The 20,654-nt window shown below is 55.1% G+C and overlaps 1 protein-coding gene across 10 annotated transcripts in view; it reads right to left on the bottom strand.

The window, feature by feature from the left end:
- The window catches only part of HDAC4 (histone deacetylase 4), a 351,316-nt gene that overhangs the window by 215,742 nt on the left and 114,920 nt on the right, over positions 1-20,654 (bottom strand). Inside the window, exon 1 of one of the 10 annotated variants that reach the window (XM_033229657.1) lies at positions 3,410-3,600. The exons of the other annotated variants lie outside the window; for them this stretch is intronic. The gene's annotated coding sequence lies outside the window, so the exon portion shown is untranslated. Of the gene's footprint in view, positions 1-3,409; positions 3,601-20,654 lie in introns of those variants that run through there. 10 annotated transcript variants of the gene reach the window in all.

Here is a 20,654-nt window from a genome sequence, read left to right as displayed (position 1 = left end):
GGGGAAGCTCTGTGAGGGCAGAGCCCCGTCTGGTCACTGCTCCCCTCAGATCTGAAAGGGAGGTTACGTGGGCACCTCCAAGAGCCAGCGGCTTACTCGGGGCACACAGGACCTTTGGGGTGGGGGCCGTCCCCGAGCGGGGGCTCAATGACTGAAAACAAAAGGGCTTTGAAAGAAGCAGCCCTGGAAAGGAGGGGGCTGACTTCCCCAGGCCAGACGGGGAGCTTGCAGGGAGACGGGCTCTGGCCTCAGCCTAAGGTCACACCCCAAAGGCCATCCCAGACACCGGGGTTACTGCTGCTCGGGGACTCCCAGCAGGCACAGGGTTCACCTCTTTCCACTCGGGCCGCCCCAGCCTCCATGGCGGGAGAGCAGATGCGCCTGCCAGGTTCCATTCAGCTTTGGTTTGCAAATGGAAGCACAGGCATTTCCAAATGCAGCTCACATTTGTGAGTGTGGCAAAAGAGCGAGAGAGCGTGGGGGCAGGAAACTGGATTTTGTTTGGTTGGTTTTTAAATGTCTGTTAAGAATGTGCTAATGTAAGACTACGCATGAAGGTCGCTGGGCAGATGCAGCGGTTTATCTTGGAAAAAGAAGTGTGGCTGCCCACGGCTCTGACAGGACGGCCAACCACATGCGACCAGAGGGAGATGGCCCGGGTGAGCCGAGGCCCTTCTGATCCTAAGTGGCCAACAGGGCGCTCTGAGTGATGCTCCCTAGGGCTCGTACCCTGAAACCTGCAGAGGGTGAGGAAGCTGATGCAACAGTCAGAGAACAGATCAGCCTTCCTGGGTGGAAGCCAAGGTCTCTGGAAGCCTAGTGTTTCTTGGGGGAGGCTCTCCTGAAAGCCATGCCTTGAGGCAGGTCCCAGGGTGTAAACACTGTGCAGGGACACCCAGCCCCATTGCTGCCCCATCCGAGGATCCTGCCCTTTCCTTCCTCCTCAGTGTTCCAGGGACCTGAATGTCCCCATATGCTGCTGGAGGTGTGGCAATGGGCTTTCTTTTTACCACGAGCTGGAAGCTGCCTCTCAGAACTGTCCAGCTCAGAGAACCCCGAAGATGGACTCTCCTGCCCCTCCCCCTGCACAGCAGGACAGGCCCAATGCCGGCTGAAGCGGGCAGGGCCTGACAGGGGCTGGAGAGCGGCGGATGGGGGGCAAAGAGCCAGGGGCCAGCCCTGAGGCTCTCCCACCTCCCTTGAGCCACTCTGAACCCACCCCAGGGGAGGATTTGCTGCTCCAGGTCACCCTAACCCCCAGGTGACAAGCAGGGCTCCCACATGTGTGCCGACCCCAGGATGGGTCCGGCACACTCAGGAAAAATCACAGCCTCTGACAGTGCTCCAGAGGCATCACAGATGAAGTCATAAAACCCTTCCCTTCAAACGTGTGATTTCTCAGCAAACACCGCCGCAGACTTTCATATCAGGAAGTCAATCTTAGCCCAGCAACGGGTGTGGTTTCAAAACAAATCACTCCTCCAGCGAAGCCAAGGCCTCCCACTCAGAAACAGCACTTCCAAAATCAAAGAAAAACCCCATGCTGGTGGCCTCCCAGTGCCACCCCTCGGTGCTTTCCGAACACTGCCTGTGGGGCAGGTGAAGAGCTCTCCCGGGGGGAGGTGAGGTGGCGCGGGGACCCAGGCCCTCCCTTTGCCCAGACTCTCCTGCTCCATAGAGCCTTGGGGCACAAAGGGCAGAGCAGGTATGCAAGGTGATGCCAACGCCCACTAGGCCACAGCGCTGGCACCAACACAGGCACCCCACAAAGACACAGTCACCAGGCTGGGCGCAGGCTCAAGGTCAGCCAGCTCTGCAGGATCCCAAACAAGTGTCCGAGACAACGGGCTTCTTGGAACTTCCAAAGACCATTTCAAAGTTATGCATGTGCTCAAGCATTTTGCTAGGTCCTGGGGGTGAACGGGCATGTGGGAACCATGCCATGGGTTGGCTGCCACTGAGTGCACAGTGCCCTGATCAGGCCTGTGTACTGACCTCCTGGGCCTGGTGGGATGAGGTGAGGCCAGAGCGAGCTGCCTGTCCACCCTCATACACCAACCGTATGGCAGGAGTGTGGCCTGCCTTGCCCAGCTCCCCCTCCAAGGACAGGGAGAGGGACACAGGGCCCCTACGCCTGCACAGAGGCTGTTAAGGCATCCAGAGGGGCTGCCAGCCAGTAGAGACTGCTGAGACCAGAGGTGAACCATAAGGCCAAGGGGCCAGGCCAGCCGGAGCCCACTACACTGCCATAGCCCCCCGCTGGCATCCCAGCACAGTGCCCAGGGCAGGGAGCCCACACTCCAGGCAGGCCTACCTCCTATAGCAGAGCCGCTAGGTAGGAAACGTGCCCCGACTCTCCATAGGCCCGGACCCTAGTCCCAGGAGCCCACACTGAGATTCTGACCATCCTCACTGCCCCACACTGCAAGCCACTGGTTTGGCCCACCCAGCCCTCCATGACCTCCGCACGGCCATCCTACCTACAGCATAGATTCACAGTGTACCTGTCCAGGGGCACCTGGCCCTGTGCTGGCCATGCTACCCAACCTGTTCCAGAGACGCCGCCAGGGCTGCTGAGGACAGAGGAGGCTAACGATTATAGACCACCTGTCCCGAGGCAAGAGGCCACGATTTCATGACACACAGCTTTGCTCCCTCTGGGAAATTATAAGCCACTGGCCAAGAAATCATCATGGCTTCCACACACCCAAAGGCAAGTGTTGCAGCTCACAGCTCACATCCCACCCTCTTTCCCTCTGTCTTCTCATTCCACATCTGCCCCCTGGGGCCCTCCCAGTGTCACCATTTCCAGGTAGCCCAAAGGGGACTGTGAGCTTGTAAAGTAGAAGAGGCTCTTCCTTCACTTAGCCAGCGCTGACGGTGCCTACAAGGCACCCCCTTGGCCTCTACAGCTCCTGGGACTCCTGCTCCACCCCACACCCAGGTGCTGTGGCCTCCCCCAGGGGACACCAGGTCATTAGGTTCGTCTCCCCCAGCCCTAACCATTGGAGGTTCCCTAAGCCACAGGGGACAAGGCAGGGTTACTGGTAATCTTTCAGGACACCACCCTGGGCATCCTGGGCATAGTGGCTGTGCACGGCTGGTGCTCACAGATGTGCAGAGGGAGAGTAAGTGCCCACATGGTCTCCGTGGCAGCTGTACACTGCATGGGGGGTGCCAATTGACCACCTACCACTCCTGTGGCACTGGACACATTACTTGACCTCTGGGGTTGCCATCTATCACCTGGGAGACAGTGGGACCTACCACCGTCCAGGGTCCAGGGCAGTGCCTAGCCCACAGAAAGTTCCCATCCACTGCACCTATAATAATGACACTAATCCATGACCATGGACAAGCATACCACACCCGCCCATATCACACCAGACAGACGGCCTCTGATACAGACCCTCGAGAGGAAGCCGATGGAGTCTGAAGAGCACCAGTGACCAACAGTTCCCAGCGGAGCACCAAGGCCCATGGCACCACTCAGCAGCTGCCCAGGGTCCCCAGACACAACGGTGGACAGAAAGGACTCCCTGAACCCTTGAGGACGTGCTGAAGGCAGTAAAAATCTACAACTGCTCCCGGAAGGGCTCGGCACAGCTATAGAGAGTTGTACACACAAGAAACTAGCCACAAACCGGAAACGTCAAACCACAGCTCCATGACATTTCCTCACGAGGAGGCGGAGCCCTGAGCCAAGGCGGACCTGGAGGGCTCCGCAGAAGAGGCCTGTGCCAGGGGCCCTGTGCCCTTCTACACGGCAAGGGAGACTAAAATCAAGAAGAGCTCTGCCCTGGGGCAGGCCCTCTGCATCCCCTCGCGGGCTTCTCCACCCGCAAGGACAGAGACTGCTCCAGCCAGCTGGTCAGTTTCCACACACAGAGCTAGCCGCTTGCCATTGCTCCCAGCTTCTGAGTTCTTACCCAGTAATTCCGCACATTCCAAACACCGTCTTTCAAATACCATCTCGTCTAAGAATGAGTGCACTTTCCTAAAAAGACAAATATCAAGCACTTAAAACACACACACCAAGCTACAGGCTATACTTGAATTCCAGGCATAAATCAGAATTTCTCTAACTGTTGTCCACATTAAGTCAAAGAGTTATCAAAATAATCAGAAAATGTTTTGAGAGGGGTTTAAATTCACTTGGTTGTAATTTATTTGCTCAGTTCATCCCATTCTTGCTGCTGAGCCTTCTCCTTAGGAAGCAGGAATGAGTGCTGGAGGAAGTGAGCTTGGTCCTCAGCACAATGGGAATGCCAACAGCGCTGGCCGCTCCCAGCCTCGGGCTGGTGGCCAGGACGGTGGCCCTGGGGGGTCAGGCCCCACCGACAGCCCTAGGCAGGCCCGTCCTGGAAGGAGCAGGGCCCACTCTGCACTGCAAAAAGTGAGCCAAGAGATCAGAGATTAGACTTGCATCTAGATTTTCTCAGGATAAAGTGTGATTTTGAAAAGACGCTGAGTAAATAAGCCACATGTCAAGGATAAAGACAGTCATCATGAAAGTAAACAGATTTCTCCCTGAGTTCTGACGTACCACAAAAAGGAATCAACATACTTCCTCGGTACTGGCTTTTACCAAACTTTCCACAGTATAATCAGTTTGGTGCTCATGACCGCCTGGAGGGACAGGAGAACCTGCCCTGTGACTAGAAGGCCTGCAGGCCAAGGAAGATAGGGTGATCCCAGGTGACCACCCATTTCCGGTCAGGGACACAGCCCCTTACGAGGGATTGACAGAGAAAATGGAAGAGGACTCCCCAGGAAACTGCAGAGACCCAGGTGTGAGAACCGAGCTTCTCTTAGCCTTTTCGTCAGTCGTTAACCAAGAACAGGGTCACACGGGCAAGCTTTTGTGTGGAAGCCTACCAGGAGACCTTAGGGCACCAGGTGGATGGTGCCAGGCTCCCTACCCCCACAAAATGGAAAGAAACAAGGAAACAGCTACATAGAAGAATGGAATTGAGCCGGCTTTTCAAGAAAGGCTCATCGCACTGGCAAGAAATCTCAAGGACCCAGCACTTCCATAGCTGAGCTTCCAGCGGCTTGATTCTAGGCAGCTACCACTGGAAACGCTCAATGAGAAGATGCTTTTAATGCGCACACTAAGACTTAATTTACCAGCAGATGGAAGCCGTCCAAGCACCCCCATCATTCATACGTACATACAATCACACGTCTACATACATGTGATGCACACACGCACCTAGCAAATATTGTACTTTGTCTATGTGCCCGAGGAAGGGTGGGGTCTGACTTCCTGGCACTGGCCAGGTAACTCCTGCAGGCATCACCTCAACACCTTTTAGCTCAGTGCCAAACTCCATTCCAGTTTGCAGGAATTATCTGCAAGCTCCATTCTTCAGAACCTCAGTTTTCCCCACTGAATGAGAAGCATGACACCCTGCTGGTCTCCTGGAGGAGGAGGGTCCTTACACTCGCCCCAGTGGGCTGGCCACTGCGAGCCCCTGTGCACTTTCCTAAAAAGACAAATATCAAGCACTGGTCACCCCGTGGCCAGGACTGCCGGCTCACCACGCGTTCAGAGGCTGTTTCTACACAGAAGGCTTCTAAAGGAGGATGACTCAAGTAATTTCAACTTCAAGACACAGCAAATCTTCCAAGTTGCTCGAAAGGGGAAAAGTACAAACTGTCCACACACAACAGTGTAATTACAAGGCCAGCGATGATGGGTTTGGTTCTTACGACCCAAGGCTGGCTCAGATCTCATCCCAGCACTTTGTTAATTGCACATTATCATGTGTCAGGGCTTCGTAGACAGGAGCGGTGAGTGGACCTGACTTACCTGCCCCCCTCAAATGATGTCCTCACACAAAACACAACAGGCAACTCTGGGAGAGAGTCAACTGCACACACGTGGCCCTTGAGGTCTCAGAGCCTACTCCCTGGATGAGCTCAGGATGTCACCAGCCTTTCAGCAGCCTGACTACTCTCAAGGAAGCAGGTGAGGACCCAGAGTCCTGGAGGTTGCCCCATCACCTCTGTCTCAGGCTGCACTGCAGCAGCTGTGTGGACCCTGCGGCCTGTCCACAACTGTATGTGTAAAAATGAATGGATGATGGAAATAGAGAAGCACTGTTGGTGACACCGTGGACAGGGAAATCCTGAGCAAGCCCAAGGAACCTGCCGTGGCCTCAATGGGACGCTCATTAGCTGTCCCCCAATGTATTCAACTGGAAAGGAGAAAGGGCAGAGCCGGCGACATGCAGAAAAACAGGAAATCTCGCGGTGAGACACAGTGAAGCAGGTGATAGAGAAAAAGAGGCCTTTAAAAATGAGAATCCAGAATAAGCTGAAATAGTCCGGGGGCTAAAAATCCTAGATATTTATAACCTAATCGGGAATATTACAATGCTTTCCAGTCTCCTGGGAACCGGGTCACTCTCTTGTTCCAAACAGAGATGTGCTATTTGCATTCAACATTTGTATAATTTCTTACGTGCACTAATGGGCAACTATCTGACATTTCTGAAATCATTAAACCATCTACTTAATGGAAAGGAGTAAGATGACCTATTGACGGATGCAACAGATGTGTTACTGTGAGCGGCACGTGTAGACTTAAGTGGCTCTTAGTTCAAACCAATACATGCACAGACCTCCAAAAAACTCCAAACACAGAGTAAACTATACACTGATAGGCTAGCTTTTGGCAAGGAAAATACAGTGTCCGTTCCTCATTCAGAAACATGGCAAATATGTGCACTAATATTAAATATATCCTAATGAGTTACAAATCTCCCAAAATACTTACAACTCAAAGGACTGGATTTATCTGACAGACACACAACCTTCACTTTCCTCATTAATTTGGAGCTGAAGGAAATGCAAGATTCAGAATGTAAAACCAGTAAAAAGGTTGGGGCTTAGTGTGTTTTTCGGTGTTTGTTTTGAGATGGGGTCTCACTCCGGTTGCCCAGGCTGGAATGCAGTGGTGCAATAAGGGTTCACTGCAGCCTTGACTTCCTGGGCTCAGATGATCCTCCCATCTCAGAATCCCGAGTAGTTGGCATCACTGGTGCACGCCACCAGGCCCGGCTAATTTGTATACTTTTAGTAGAGAAGGGGTTTGAGAAGGGGTTTTGTCGTGTTGCCCAGACTTGAACTTCCGAGCTCAAGCAATCCGTTCACTGTGGCCTCCCAAAGTGTTGGGATTACAGGTGTGAGCCACCATGCTCGGTCTGCTTAGTGTGTTTTTTGTTTACACATTCTAAGTTTTCAGTGCTGCTGTGTTTGGAATAGCGAGGAATACTCAGTTCACATGAAGTCAACAGTTCCTCCTGGTGATTGTGTTCAGGACTGTGAGAGGCAATTCTGCCGGCATCCTCCCTAGAGCTCTCCATCCCCCAGCGTAGCTCTCCAGATTCTCGGGTAGGCGCTGTCGTCATCCCCATTTTACCGACACAAAGCCTGGGTGGCTGAGGCCGGCACAGCTGCTGAGGGAGAGTTCAGTTCTGGACCCCGAAGACAGGCTGCCCTTCATCCTTCCAAGACGCAGCCTCTCCCCTCAGGGTGTGTGTCCCACATTCAGAGTCCCTGACAGCTCCATGTCCCAGAATTAACCTCTCAATAGGGAAGATGTCCACCTGGAAGTTACACAGAGCCTCGAAATTTCCTGGAACTTGTGTTTAGAGTGGGGGAAAAGCCACTATCATGCTGCCATACTCAACAAGACCAACACAAATCTCAGCGGACATTCACAACCTGGCGCCAGATTCCAACAAACTCTGCACAATAATGACAAAAAAGCACAGTTTCCAAAAAAATCAACAAAGAAACCCAGCTCTCTCTGTGAAACCTTCCATTTACTTGGCCACTTTCCCATGGACATTCAATTAAAAACAACTGTGGGAAAAGCAAATCCAGCCATTAGACGCTGCAGAAGCTGGCTGGGCAATCAAATCTGTCTCTCCGAACAGCCCAGAGAAGGCTTTTAGCATTTACAGCCAATGGAAGCCAAAAGCCAGGAGCCCCAAGAGGGGGCCCACATCACCATGCCAATCCAATCCGAGTTCAATAAATGTCTCTGATAGGTTACCAAAACACAGGCAGCAAAAGGAAAAAACAGCTAAACCGGACACCATCAAAATAAAAATCTTCTGAGCTTCAAAGGACACCATCCAGAAAGGCAACCCACAGAATGGAAAAGAATATTTGCAAACCATATATCTGATCAAGAAGCTGCATCTAGAATATAAAGGGCCTCGACAACTCAACAATAAAAAGGCAACCAAATTTTAAAATGAGCAAAGGATTTGAACAGACACTTCTCCAAAGATGTACAATGGCCCATGAGCATGTGAAAAGATGCTTGCCATCATTAGTTGTTAACCTCAGGAAAATGTAAATCAAAATCACAACGAGATGTCACTTTCTATCCACAAGGATGGCCAGAATCAAAAAGATAACAAGACCACCCTGACCGTCAAACCCAGCACTGGAACCTCTCGCAGCCAGCCATCCGCACTCACCCCCAAGGCACCCCTGCCCTGCTGCTGTGGGCACCCCAGGTGATGCCCTCTGACCCTGGCAGAGCAGGGCAGGCAGCTGCAGAGGACAAGAGCAGCAGAGGGGCTCACCTCTGTGCCTCCCTAGACCCTTAGATGGACATCTACCCTGGCCCTCTCATCCCAAGCTGTCCCTGCATTCCTGCAACGGTTTCTTCCCTCCCTAGCGATCTGGCCAGAGAGTTGCCTACCATGAGCGGCAGAGTCAGAGACCAGACCTGCAGGTCTGAGGGTTGAGCACAGGAAAGATAAATGGTACTCCGCACAGGGCCTACATCCTCATTCCCGGAACCTAGAAACACATCACCTCAGAGGCTCCAACGGACTTTACACATGTGTTTAAGGATACTGAGATGAGGGATTATCAGATAAATTCCGGGGACAGGAATTATACAAGGTGACAAGGTGTCTTGTCACAGCAGAGCAAGGAAGCAATCAAAGACGGCAAGGGTTATGCCCAAAAGACTCAAGGGCCAACTCCACAGGGCCTTGTGCATCAAGGAGAACAAGGTGAGCATCAGTGAGAATAACAACAGCAAAGGCCTAAAAGACATGGAATGCACTTAAATCCACGAGCTCACAATTACACACAAAAATAATTCAACAAAACTCGCTAGATACCTTCAGATGATGTAAAGCAACGAGCTCATTCCTCTGAAAGATGGTAAATGAAGAAAATGTTTCCTCTGTGAGCCAAAGAGCTGATGAGGGCACTTCCTCTCCGCAGAAATCTTTTACCTGAGTCAAGAATAAGCCTCTCAGATTATCACTCTGCAGCCCCCAGGAAGGAGGGAATGAAGCTAGACCGCGACCTTCAGGACCTGCTCATCACCCAGCAGAACGCCTACACTCCCATGCCACAGTCTTGCCGACTAGCCCCAGTCCATCACAGGCTCCAGCTGCGACCACCAGGTCGCAGAAAGAAAGAGAGTGGGGAGGAACCTGCTCAACACGCCACATGGACACGGGCAGTGAGAGTTCCGCTGTGGCCACGTAACAGGACAACAAGCCGAGCTCACCAACAAATTGGAGGGCAAGAGGCAGGGAACAGCTGTGTCCATCACAAGTGACAGTGGCCCATCGGAACCCACGAACCTTACTTAACACTTATTTGAACAACAGCCACATACAAAAAGAAAAGAGAATGAAAACTGGTTGAGACAATGGGGATTTTAAATGACTGATTATCTGATGGTATTAATGGATTAACGTGTTAAAGCTGTGATAATGGGATTACGGTTGCCTGTTCAGAAGACACTTGCATGACAGTAGCTTTGAAACAAAACAGTGAGACAGGCCTGGCCCTGCTCAGTCATCGCTGAAGGTGGGGGCAGCCGCCTGGTCCGCTCCTTATTGTCTTTTCACTTTCCTAAATGTTTGACATTTTCTGTAATAAAAAATGAAAGATAGCCAGTGAAGGTGCTAGATTTGGACAGGGGTGTCACGCTATTCTGTTTTGCTGTTTATTATTTGTTGCAAACATAAACCTGGGCTCACACTTATGGCAGGTTACACTCTCCCAGCCCGTTCAGCGAGCAATTTCAGAGCCAGAGGACCCCATGGCCACTAAGTTTCCACGATTCCCTGGATCAGGCACATCTAAACACACTTCTGATCATTACCAGAAGGCAGCACAAACCCCACTTCTGATCGTTACCAAAAGGCAGCACAAACCCCACTTCTGATCATTTTACCAAAAGGCAGCACAAACCCAGTGCACCCTGGCATCCCCTCCCAGTTTTCAGGGCAAATCATGTATGGACCCCACCAAGAGACGGGAATGAGCCAGGGCGCTGCTGGTCTCTAAGGCACGCGCCACAGCCATGACTAACCAGGAAACTAGGACAACAGCTACCATTCAACAGCTAATTCAACAACAATAAAAGTAACCTTTACAGTAAAAACGAGAACCTAATTTGCTTACCTCGAAAATAACCAAAGCAAAGCAAGCCACTGAAGGAGGGGTCCCCTGGGAGCCCTAGTTTCCCAGCTGGCCCTCCACGGCAAGGCTCTCTCAGCCCAGCACAGTGCAGAGCTGTCACAGTGACTCAACGGGGGGCAAGGCTCATCCCCAAAGCTGCTCCAGAAAAGAAAAGGCTCAGAAGGCCCAGGTGGATGGACCTTCCCTAGGCCTGGCCTGGTGCCCACGCTCCTCCCGGCTGTCCTTCCGATCCTGGGCCACTCCCCTCCTGCTGCCCCTCTTGGTTTGAAGGAGGGGAGGGGCACGGTGACATCCCTTTTTAATTAAGCCTTTCTTACAAGGAATCTTTGCAAGGAGCCCTGTCCTGGAGTGATTTTGTGTGACAGGGAAGAACAGATCAGCGGATGAGCTTCCAACCGTAAACATTCCCAGAGCTGCGAATATGTGCCCCTGGCCACAGGATTACACGTAGGAAGCCAGCACACACCAGGCTATCATTACCATCTCACCCATCTCCCGAGGCTGACGGGGATCGGGGGAAGAATGGGCGGGGGCTGGCCGGAAGCCCCTCGGGCTGAGGCCACCCCAGGCCCGCAGCCCAGACCACCAGGCCGCGCAGGCTGGCCTCCTGAGGCTGTCCCTGGCAAGCCACCCCGCGCTGGAGCCAGGCTGCCGGCAGAGCGCTGCTCACTGCCGCTTTCTTCACATGTGGTTTGATTGACGCAAATCAAGAGGCAAGCAAATGATTCATAACTGTCCAAGCACAGGGCTCACCCAGAAACGGCAGGAGCCCAGACTTGCTGATTCACCAAGAAACAGCCTTGTGTACCGGAGGCGCTGCTGGTCCGGACGCTCCCATGGATGCCCACGGAGCTCCGCGAATGTCATGGTAGTGGCGATGTCATGGCCCAAGGAGCGACAGCAGACCCTAACCCTACCACAGGCAGCACCACAGGGCTGCCACGAGGGGCACATGCGTGGAAGAACAGCGGCCACTGCCCCTGTCTGCACGGCCTGGGTGTGTGCCAGTGGCATGCCTGGGTTCGGCACTGCCGCCCTGTGACTCCAGCTCCAGCCTCAGATCTAGGCTGGGGGCCTCTGCAGTGCCTGGTCCCACTCCCCGCCCCTCAGGCTGCCAGGCACATCCATGACGCGAGGAGGCAAGATGGACCCCTGCCTTCCAGGAGCTCACGGCGGGGGGAAACACCCAGAGGAGCCCCAGACAGCTCCTCACGGTGCCAAGTGCCACCCTGAGGGTATGGTGGCGGGGAAGACGCAGCTTCTCCATCGCCTGCCTTGTCTGGGAAAGCTTCCCAGAGGAGGAGAGGCCTTAAAAGGACGGGCGGGAAGGCACCAGGCGGTGGTGGACAGGCTCCGCCCAAGCAGATGGCTGGCATGCTCCGAGCCAGCGCAGGCCGGGGACAGAGGCTGGGACCGCCCTGGGGCCATGCAAAGAACCAGTGTTCCTCCACTGCCAGGGAGGACTGTGCAGGGACCTGACTCACGGCAGACACCGACCCCAACAACAGCAAGGTCACTCTGGTGGCAACGCAGAGAACCTGCAGATGGCAGACCAGTTAGAGCGGCTGCACCAGCCTCCCAGAGGCAGGGAGAGGCCCCTGAACCACAGAACGGGTGCGGACCCTTGGCAAGTACGCCTTGGAGGTGTCGAGGGGAGAAGGTGTCAAGTCGTGGTCCCGTCAACAGAGAGATCTGTCTAGCCAGCTCAGCAGCCCCTCTGCCTCCAGCTCCATGTGTCTGGACCCTGGGCCACAGGACAGGGGCAGGAGTGGGACAGACACCCGGGTTCTGCATGTATGGTCTGTGCTGCCTTCACAGCAGCCCTGATGGACCTCCCAAGTACGCCAGAGAGTGCTCCATGTGGTCATCAGTGCTGTTCCTGAAATGGCTTCACAAGTCATGGGGACCTAAGTCCCTCCAGCTGGAGCTGAGACACCAGTACGCCCCAGACACCATCTGCTCTCCAGACACAGGCCGCTGCCTGGACACTGCCCGTCCCCCAGACACTGCCCACTGCCTGGATGGACACTGCCTGCTGCCCGGACACTGCTCGCTGCCCGGACACTGCCCGTTGCCCAGATATTGTCCAATTCCTGGACACTGCCTGGTACCTGGACAATGCCCAATGCCTGGACACTGCCCGTTCCTCAGACACTGCCTGCTGCCTGAACACTGCCCGCTGCCTGGACACTGCCCCCTGCCTGGATACTGCCCGCTGTCTGGACACTGCCTGCGGCCTGGACACCACTTGCTGCCTGGATGGACATTACTCACTGCCCGGACACTGCCCACTGCCTGGATACTGCCCGCTGCCTGGATGGACACTGCCCGCTCCTCAGATACTGCCTGCTGCCCAGATAATGCCCACTGCCTGGACACTGCCCACTGCCTGGATACTGTTCACTGCCTAGATGGACACTCCTCGCTGCCTGGACACTCCACGCTACCCAGATACTGTCCGCTGCCTGGATACTGCCCGCTGCCTGGATGGACACTGCCTACTGCCTGGATACTGCCCGCTGTCTGGATGCTGCCTGGATGGACACTGCTCGTTGCCCAGACACTGCCTACTGCCTGGATACTGCCCGCTGCCTGGATGGACACTGCCCGCTCCTCAGATACTGCCTGCTGCCCAGATAATGCCCACTGCCTGGACACTGCCCACTGCCTGGATACTGTTCACTGCCTAGATGGACACTCCTCACTGCCTGGACACTGCACGCTACCCAGATACTGTCCGCTGCCTGGATACTGCCCGCTGCCTGGATGGACACTGCCTACTGCCTGGATACTGCCGCTGTCTGGACACTGCCTGCGGCCTGGACACCACTTGCTGCCTGGATGGACATTACTCACTGCCCGGACACTGCCCACTGCCTGGATACTGCCCGCTGCCTGGATGGACACTGCCCGCTCCTCAGATACTGCCTGCTGCCCAGATAATGCCCACTGCCTGGACACTGCCCACTGCCTGGATACTGTTCACTGCCTAGATGGACACTCCTCGCTGCCTGGACACTCCACGCTACCCAGATACTGTCCGCTGCCTGGATACTGCCCGCTGCCTGGATGGACACTGCCTACTGCCTGGATACTGCCCGCTGTCTGGATGCTGCCTGGATGGACACTGCTCGTTGCCCAGACACTGCCTACTGCCTGGATACTGCCGCTGTCTGGACACTGCTGCCTGGACACTGCCCGCTCCTCAGATACTGCCTGCTGCCCAGATAATGCCCACTGCCTGGACACTGCCCACTGCCTGGATACTGTTCACTGCCTAGATGGACACTCCTCACTGCCTGGACACTGCACGCTACCCAGATACTGTCCGCTGCCTGGATACTGCCCGCTGCCTGGATGGACACTGCCTACTGCCTGGATACTGCCCGCTGTCTGGATGCTGCCTGGATGGACACTGCTCGCTGCCCAGACACTGCCTACTGCCTGGATACTGCCCACTGCCTGAACACTGCCCACTGCCTGGACACTGCCCACTGCCTGAACACTGCCCGCTGCCTGGACACTGCCCGCTGTCTGGACACTGCTGCCTGGACACTGCCCGCTGCCTGGACACTGCCTGCTGTCTGGACACTGCTGCCTGAACACTGCCCGCTACCTGGACACTGCCCACTGCCTGGACACTGATTGTTGCCCAGGCACAGGCCACCCCCTAGACACTGCCCACTGGCTGGACACTGCCTACTGCCTAAACACTGCCTGCTGCCTGGATGGACACTGACTGCTGCCCGGACACAGGCCACTCCCTGGACACTGCCTACTATCTGGACACTGCCTGCTGCTTGGACACTGCCCGCTCCCTGGACACTGCTCACTGCCTGGATACCAGCCACTCCACAGACACTGCTCACTCCCCGGACACTGCCACTGCCTGGACACAGGCCACTCCCAGACACTGCCCACTGCCCAAAGGCCGGCTGCAGAGACCGGCAGAGCAGCAGAGCCAGGGGAGGCCGGAGGGCAGAGAGAGGCCAGGGGGCCTGACAACACGTTCTAGGGTGAAGCCACCAAGTGATCAGGTCTGTGTACCAGTTCATTCTTTTTGCAACACTGTCTGTCACCGTGCCACAAAATTCCCCAACCCTGAGCCCCTAACACATACGCCTCCAGCCCTTGGGGAACACCATTCGCGAGTCAGCTGTGGAGCCTCCCCTGCTCTGTGTAGCCCCTCTTCCACCACCGCGCCCTCCCGGGCCTGCATTTGCCCCTGCTGGTGGCACCTGGGACTCTGCATGGCACTCATATTTTGCAATTCTCTTAACCATTCTTGAAAGCAGGGACTGGGTCGCGCTCACCTTGGCGTACCCAGCACCTGGTATAGTGGGGTCTCAAGCTTAGCAGAAGGATCAGTAAAAGAAGAAAACACATATTCGGAGGACAACCACGCTTCCAGAGCCGAGTCCAGCGAGCTCAGCTTCTGACGCCCCCCGAAACAGCAGATTCCCTCTTGTCCCCGGTCTGTCTAGTAAGGCCTTTCCGAAGGCACAGGGGTGAGAGGTAGGGAGAGAAGGAGGAGCACCAAGCTCAGTACTGGAGGGGAAGCTGGAGAAAGGACAGGGAAGCCCAGAAGTGCAGACCGACCCAGGTGGACAGGCCCTGGGCCACCACCCTGGGAGGATGGGCTGCCAGCAGGAAGGAATATGTGTATGGTCCCTGTGCCGCTGGTGCGAGTCACACCGCTGCGGCCCGTCACTGATCATCACACGTTCTGTACTCCCGAGCGCGGACCTGGGTCTTGGGGCACTTCTGCAAGCTCACCGGCCATGTGCCCACTCGCACTGTATGCACCCCCGGAACCACTGAGGCCGGTTCTAGCTGCCTAACAGAGCAACACAGCCACCCAGCCTGGTGCAGCCACCAGGGCCCTGGCTTGATAATGTCTGCTTTGGAAAGATACTTCCAGAGCTCCCAACAGCACTTAGCAACTCACACAGAAAACACCTGCATTCTACAGCAACTCCATCCGGCCAGCAGGACCCAGGCCTAAAGCAGTTCCTACTACTCAGGTTCTCAGATCTGCCGCAAACAAACAACTGAGAATACTCTCGGCTCAGCAGGCCCCAGCCACACGCCCCAGCCACACACTCTAGCCACACACTCGGCTCTCCGTCTCTGCTAAGCAGGCCCCAGCCACACACTCCAACCACACACCGCAGCCACACACTCCAGCCGCACACTCGGCTCCCTGCTGGTGGATACCACCTGGAGGCCCAGGGAGTCTGAGAAGTGAACAGGTGCTCACCATTGGCTGGAGGGTTGAGTTTTCAAATTACCCTACCACAGACATTAGAGAAAAAAAAGAAAGAAAAACAGACTGGCAACAGAGCATCAAGCCGGGGTGGGGGTGACTTCACTCTGAGGACCCACTGGAGTCTTCCAAGAAGAGATGCCCGCCAACCAGTATTTTCTACAAGGCCACAGAAAGCATTTGCTCTGGTTTAAAAAAAAAAAAAAAAAAAAAAATTGACAATTCTAATTTGTAAAGAAAAGGAAAATTTTTAAATATAAAAACATATTTTGGGCCAGGACAGTGGCTCACACCTATAATCTCAGCATTCTGGGAGGCCGAGGCAGGCAGACTGCTTGAGCCCAAGAGTTCGAGACCAGCTTGGCCAACATGGCAAGACCACCTCCACTAAAAGACAAAAATTAGCTGGGCATGGTGATGAACAACTGTAGTCCCAGCTCCTCAGGAGGCTGCAGCGGAAGGATCGCTTGAGCTCAGGAGACAGAGGCAGCAGTGAGCCGAGATCATGCCACCGCACTCCAGCCTGGGTGACAGAGGGAGACTGTCTCAATAAAAACAAAAAACATGTTTTGTACCACATATCAGTCAAAATAAGTGGCCGGAGGCTGTGGTTTGCTTTAATTCACCTTCTAAGGCAGCTCTGGACCTTCCCTCAAGAAACGGCTTTCCTGCCCATCAGTGCAGCTCTCTTCCTCTTTAAACACGAGGACCATTGGGGCCAGGAAGACCACACTCCAGAAGCCGGGCGCAGTGGTGTGGACCTGCAGTCCAGCTACTCAGGAGGACGCCTGGAGCCCAAGAGCTCAAGGCCAGCCTGGGCAATAGCGTCAGACCCCATCTCTTCCAAACAAACAAACAAACAAACAAACAAAAAAGCTATGCTGCCGGGAGGACTGAAAAACCAGAAAGAAACAAAAGTGGAGCTGCTGTGGGGCCACGCCCGGCCCCCGGAGGGGAAAGGGGCTGGAGGTAATGGGGCAGCAATGCCCGCAGGGCATCTGCAAACTCAAATTTCATAATAGCTTTTGCTTGCAAAAGCAAAGTCCCTGATTTGCTGTTTCTCCCAGGAGACTCTGGGCTGCTAGAAGGCAAAGCCTGAGGTCTGTGCCTGACCAGGAGATGCTCACGTTTCTAAGCCAAAAACAGTGACTGAATAAATGACTCATTAGAGGGATCCATGAACAAACTGGCACCAAGCAGTAAATTCACACTTGATCTGCTCAGCCTTATAATAAACTCATGAGGTAGTTCTACTACGTCTAGCTTACAGATGAGAAAATCAAGGTTGGAAGAAACTAAGTAATGCTCCCAATATCTAGGCAGAAAAGCTGGGGTTCGGACCTGTCTCGCTGCCCCTGAGTCTGTCCTCTCTCCACTGTCCCGGCAGAAAACCTCTCCCTAGAGAGGACGCTGTGGGGGTGGGGAGCAGAAGGGCAGGGGTCAGAGCAGCCCAGGGTGGAGCGAGCTGGGATAGCTCCAGCAGCAGCAGAAGCCGGAAATCTCCCGCAGCCCCCACCGTGCCTCCCATAAATGAAGGCCTCCCGAGAGGAGGGGACCCGGGGACGAGAACCAGCCACACCACGCCAGGCCCGCAGGAGGCATGAGATGGAGGCGACTGAGTGAGGAGTGTCCCCTACCCTCACCACGAGGTCTGGGTGGAAATCGCGCCCTCAGGATGAACGGCCGACTCTCGCTGGGCTTCTCCACGCCTTCCCCAGGGCCCTTCCCCAGTGCTGCCAACAAGGCCACAAACCGTGAGCGGCCCGTCTGATGTTTCCCTCTCGGAATTCTAGGATCAGTAACTGGTCCCCAGGAAGTGCGGATCCCACCTCTCGGGAGCATCTCATGCCCTCCACTTCCGCGGAAGAGGATGCCGCCCCCCAACCCCAAAGTGCCTGAGTTTCCTAGCGCCCTGGGACTCCAGGTCATCAGCTAAGAACCTGGCCATGCTGCCAAAATATGCCACTTGAGACACGAGCTGGTTCTTGTGGCATCAACCCTGAAAACATGTTGGTCAAAGAGAAAAAAAAAAAGGGCATCTGGAAATTTCTACCTTATATTCTCTTGTTTGTAATGATGCCAGCAACCCGAAAGTGGGGGCAAAGCTGAGGTGCGAGCACCTCGTACTCCCGAGACATTCTGGGAAGCCAGAATGTATGAAACATTCTGAGTCGGCATGACTCAGCCATGCCCACTGCTCCCTCTGATGGGCCAGCCAGGGGCACAGAAGGCAGGCAGGTGACCCGGGCATTGCGTGCCTCCACCTGGTCCCAAATGATGAAGCCTTCAAGCAACTTAAAAAGGTGAGGAAAACAAGGCCCCAGGGAGCAGGTGCCTTGTGGCCTCTGCCAGGAGGCTCAGGGGCCTCTCTCCTGCATGAGGAAGACACCAGGCACAACAAAGACGTGATGCAACATCCTGGAACTGTCCACTGTTAACAGGTGATGGCAAAAGTCGTCCAAGTCTTGTCCCTATGCACACACGTGTATACACCATGTACACCACTCTACAATGTACACACCACTCTACAAACAAAACGTGATGTTCTAGGATTCGCTCACCCACAGTCAGCCACGCGTGCAGGTGCAGTGCTGAGGCCGAGGGCACAGAGGGAGCTCGACAGTCAGTGGAAGCGTGCGCCTCTACAAGAGGGCACCGCTGGTCTGGCCCGCAGAGGACCATGAGGGCAGGCGCTGGCGAGTCGCGCTGGCTGGAAAGGCCTCTCTGAGGAACTGAGGCTGAAGCTAGAAAACTCTGAATGATGTTGGGCCCCTGAGATCCGGAGGAAGGGTCTCCAGGCAACGGAAGTGGCCGGGGTGTGGGCCTGAGGCACAGGAGCTGTGGGGCTCCTCAAAGAGTAGAAAGCCTGGTTTCATGGCTACCACCCCCCATGAGCAGGATCAGTGCCGACCAGGCTGCAGCGAGTGTCAGGCTGGCCACTGCGAGAGGCCTGGGACATCACTGCCGGCAGAGGCTGGAAGGGGCCTCACCACACCTGAGCGTTTCCATCATAAGAACACAAAAGCCCTGCTAGCCAATAAGAGAGCCCTGCAGTAAAGAAATCAGGAAGGCACAGTTGTAAGCACTGATTACATTTGTTTTAATGTGACTTATTCAGTTTTAAGTTTAGCTCATTTCATTTTCATAATGGCTGTGTTTGGCAACCCACTTCCGCGAGCGGTAGCAGCAGTGCTGGCCACCACAGGCGGTCTTGGAGTTGGTAGAGGATCAGGCGGCCTCGACGGCATTTTGGAGGAAGCACTGTCACAAAGGGATGATGGGCAGGCTGCCGGGAGTTAGGAAGAGAAAAGCAGAATACATTTGCTAGCTTCTGGCTTGAATGCCTGGGCTGACCAGAGGGGCCATGCAGTGCTGGGGAGAAGCAGGGAGCAGTTCCAACCATGCTGGGGCAGTAGTGCTGCCTCTGGATCTGCGGCACTGGAGCAGGGGCCCCCAGCCAGTCACAGTTCCTGCGTCTGCATCCCAGGGCCTTTGAAAACTGTGAAGTCCATGCCGCGGCCTCCATGTAACACTACTCACCTGCTGCCCGTCACAGGCCACAGACACACTGAGAGGAACCCAAGAGGTGTCTGAAGCAGGACTGCCCACCAGGAGAGTGCGGGTCCTGAGCCCAGCTTCAGAGAGCTGAGCACGGAGGAGCCGAGGACACCAACAGCAAGACTGGCTGTGCTTCTGACAAATGTGGTCTGGGCCACTGGGTGAGGGACAGAGGGAGCAGGCCAGGGAATGGGCACAGTGAGCCAACGCACAGGGGCAGTGCCAAGCCACCATGCTGACCCAGTGATGGCCAACAGCATGTTCCATCACAGGGACCCCCCGCAGGGTCTTGGGGAGCATCGCAGAGCTGCCTCCCTGAGGAACGGGTGCAGGGACGCCTCCACTGGCCCCTGGCCCTCGTGGTCAGGGGTGATCCTGGGAGCAGCTTCCACACATGCTAGGTGACATGCATGAAAGCCCATCAGGTGCCCCTGGGCATCCGGTGCCAAGAGAGGCAGAGGCAGGTGAAAGGCAAGATGCCCCTGCATGAAGATGGTCCCAGCACACACAGAGCAGGCCACCACAGTAGGGACTGGGTGGGAGTCGGGGCCTTGAGGATCTGCAGGGGGCAAAAGCACCGGATGGCGAGTGCCCACGCCCCAGAGCCAGAGGCCCTTCCACTCTCCAGTGTCCTGGAGACCTGTGTCCTGGTTCAAAAATAAACACACAAGCAGCTCTCCCACAGGAAGCTGAGGAGAGCCTGGGCTGCAGACTGGGGAGACCCAAGATCGGGAAAGTTTTGTTTAATTGTGTTTCTTAATGTAAGTAACTAGAGTATATTTAGAGGCTCAGGAAGGAAGTCAGAGACATCAGGAAAATGAGAGGATATTCAGGATGAAGGAGAGATGGGATCAAAAGCATGAAGGAAGCCCAGGGATGATTTGTCTAAATGCATCCATCAGTCTACCAAGCCATCAAGTAAAACACATCCCACCCCCACACCTAGACAAGCTACCTTCACGGCAACCTGGAAGGCCAGGTTCAAAGTTCAAAGTTCAAATACTGCAGATGGTACAGAGACAGCGTTACACAGCAAGAAAGCAGGCAGCTGGATAAGCACAGAGCCACACTGGAGGGGGACAGAGCCACGCTGGGGGTGTGAGGGGATGGAGCCCCATAGAGGGAGGCAGAGCTACGCTAGAAGGGGACAGAGCCACGCTGGAGGGGGACAGAGTCACACTGGGGGTGTGAGGGGACGGACCCCACAGAGGGAGGCAGAGCTACGCTGGAGGGGGACAGAGCCACGCTGGAGGGGGACGGAGCCATGCTAAGGAGGAACACAGCCACGCTGGGGTGTCAGGGGACGGAGCCCGGCTGGCAGTGGAGAACACGTGGCCGGGCTCCATGTTCA

This window comes from Trachypithecus francoisi, unplaced genomic scaffold (assembly GCF_009764315.1).
Source record: "Trachypithecus francoisi isolate TF-2019V2 unplaced genomic scaffold, Tfra_2.0 Lachesis_group13, whole genome shotgun sequence".
Taxonomy (NCBI): domain Eukaryota; kingdom Metazoa; phylum Chordata; class Mammalia; order Primates; family Cercopithecidae; genus Trachypithecus; species Trachypithecus francoisi.
The sequence above is the reverse complement of the archived record's forward strand: the minus strand, read 5'-3'. Positions and strand labels throughout refer to the sequence as shown.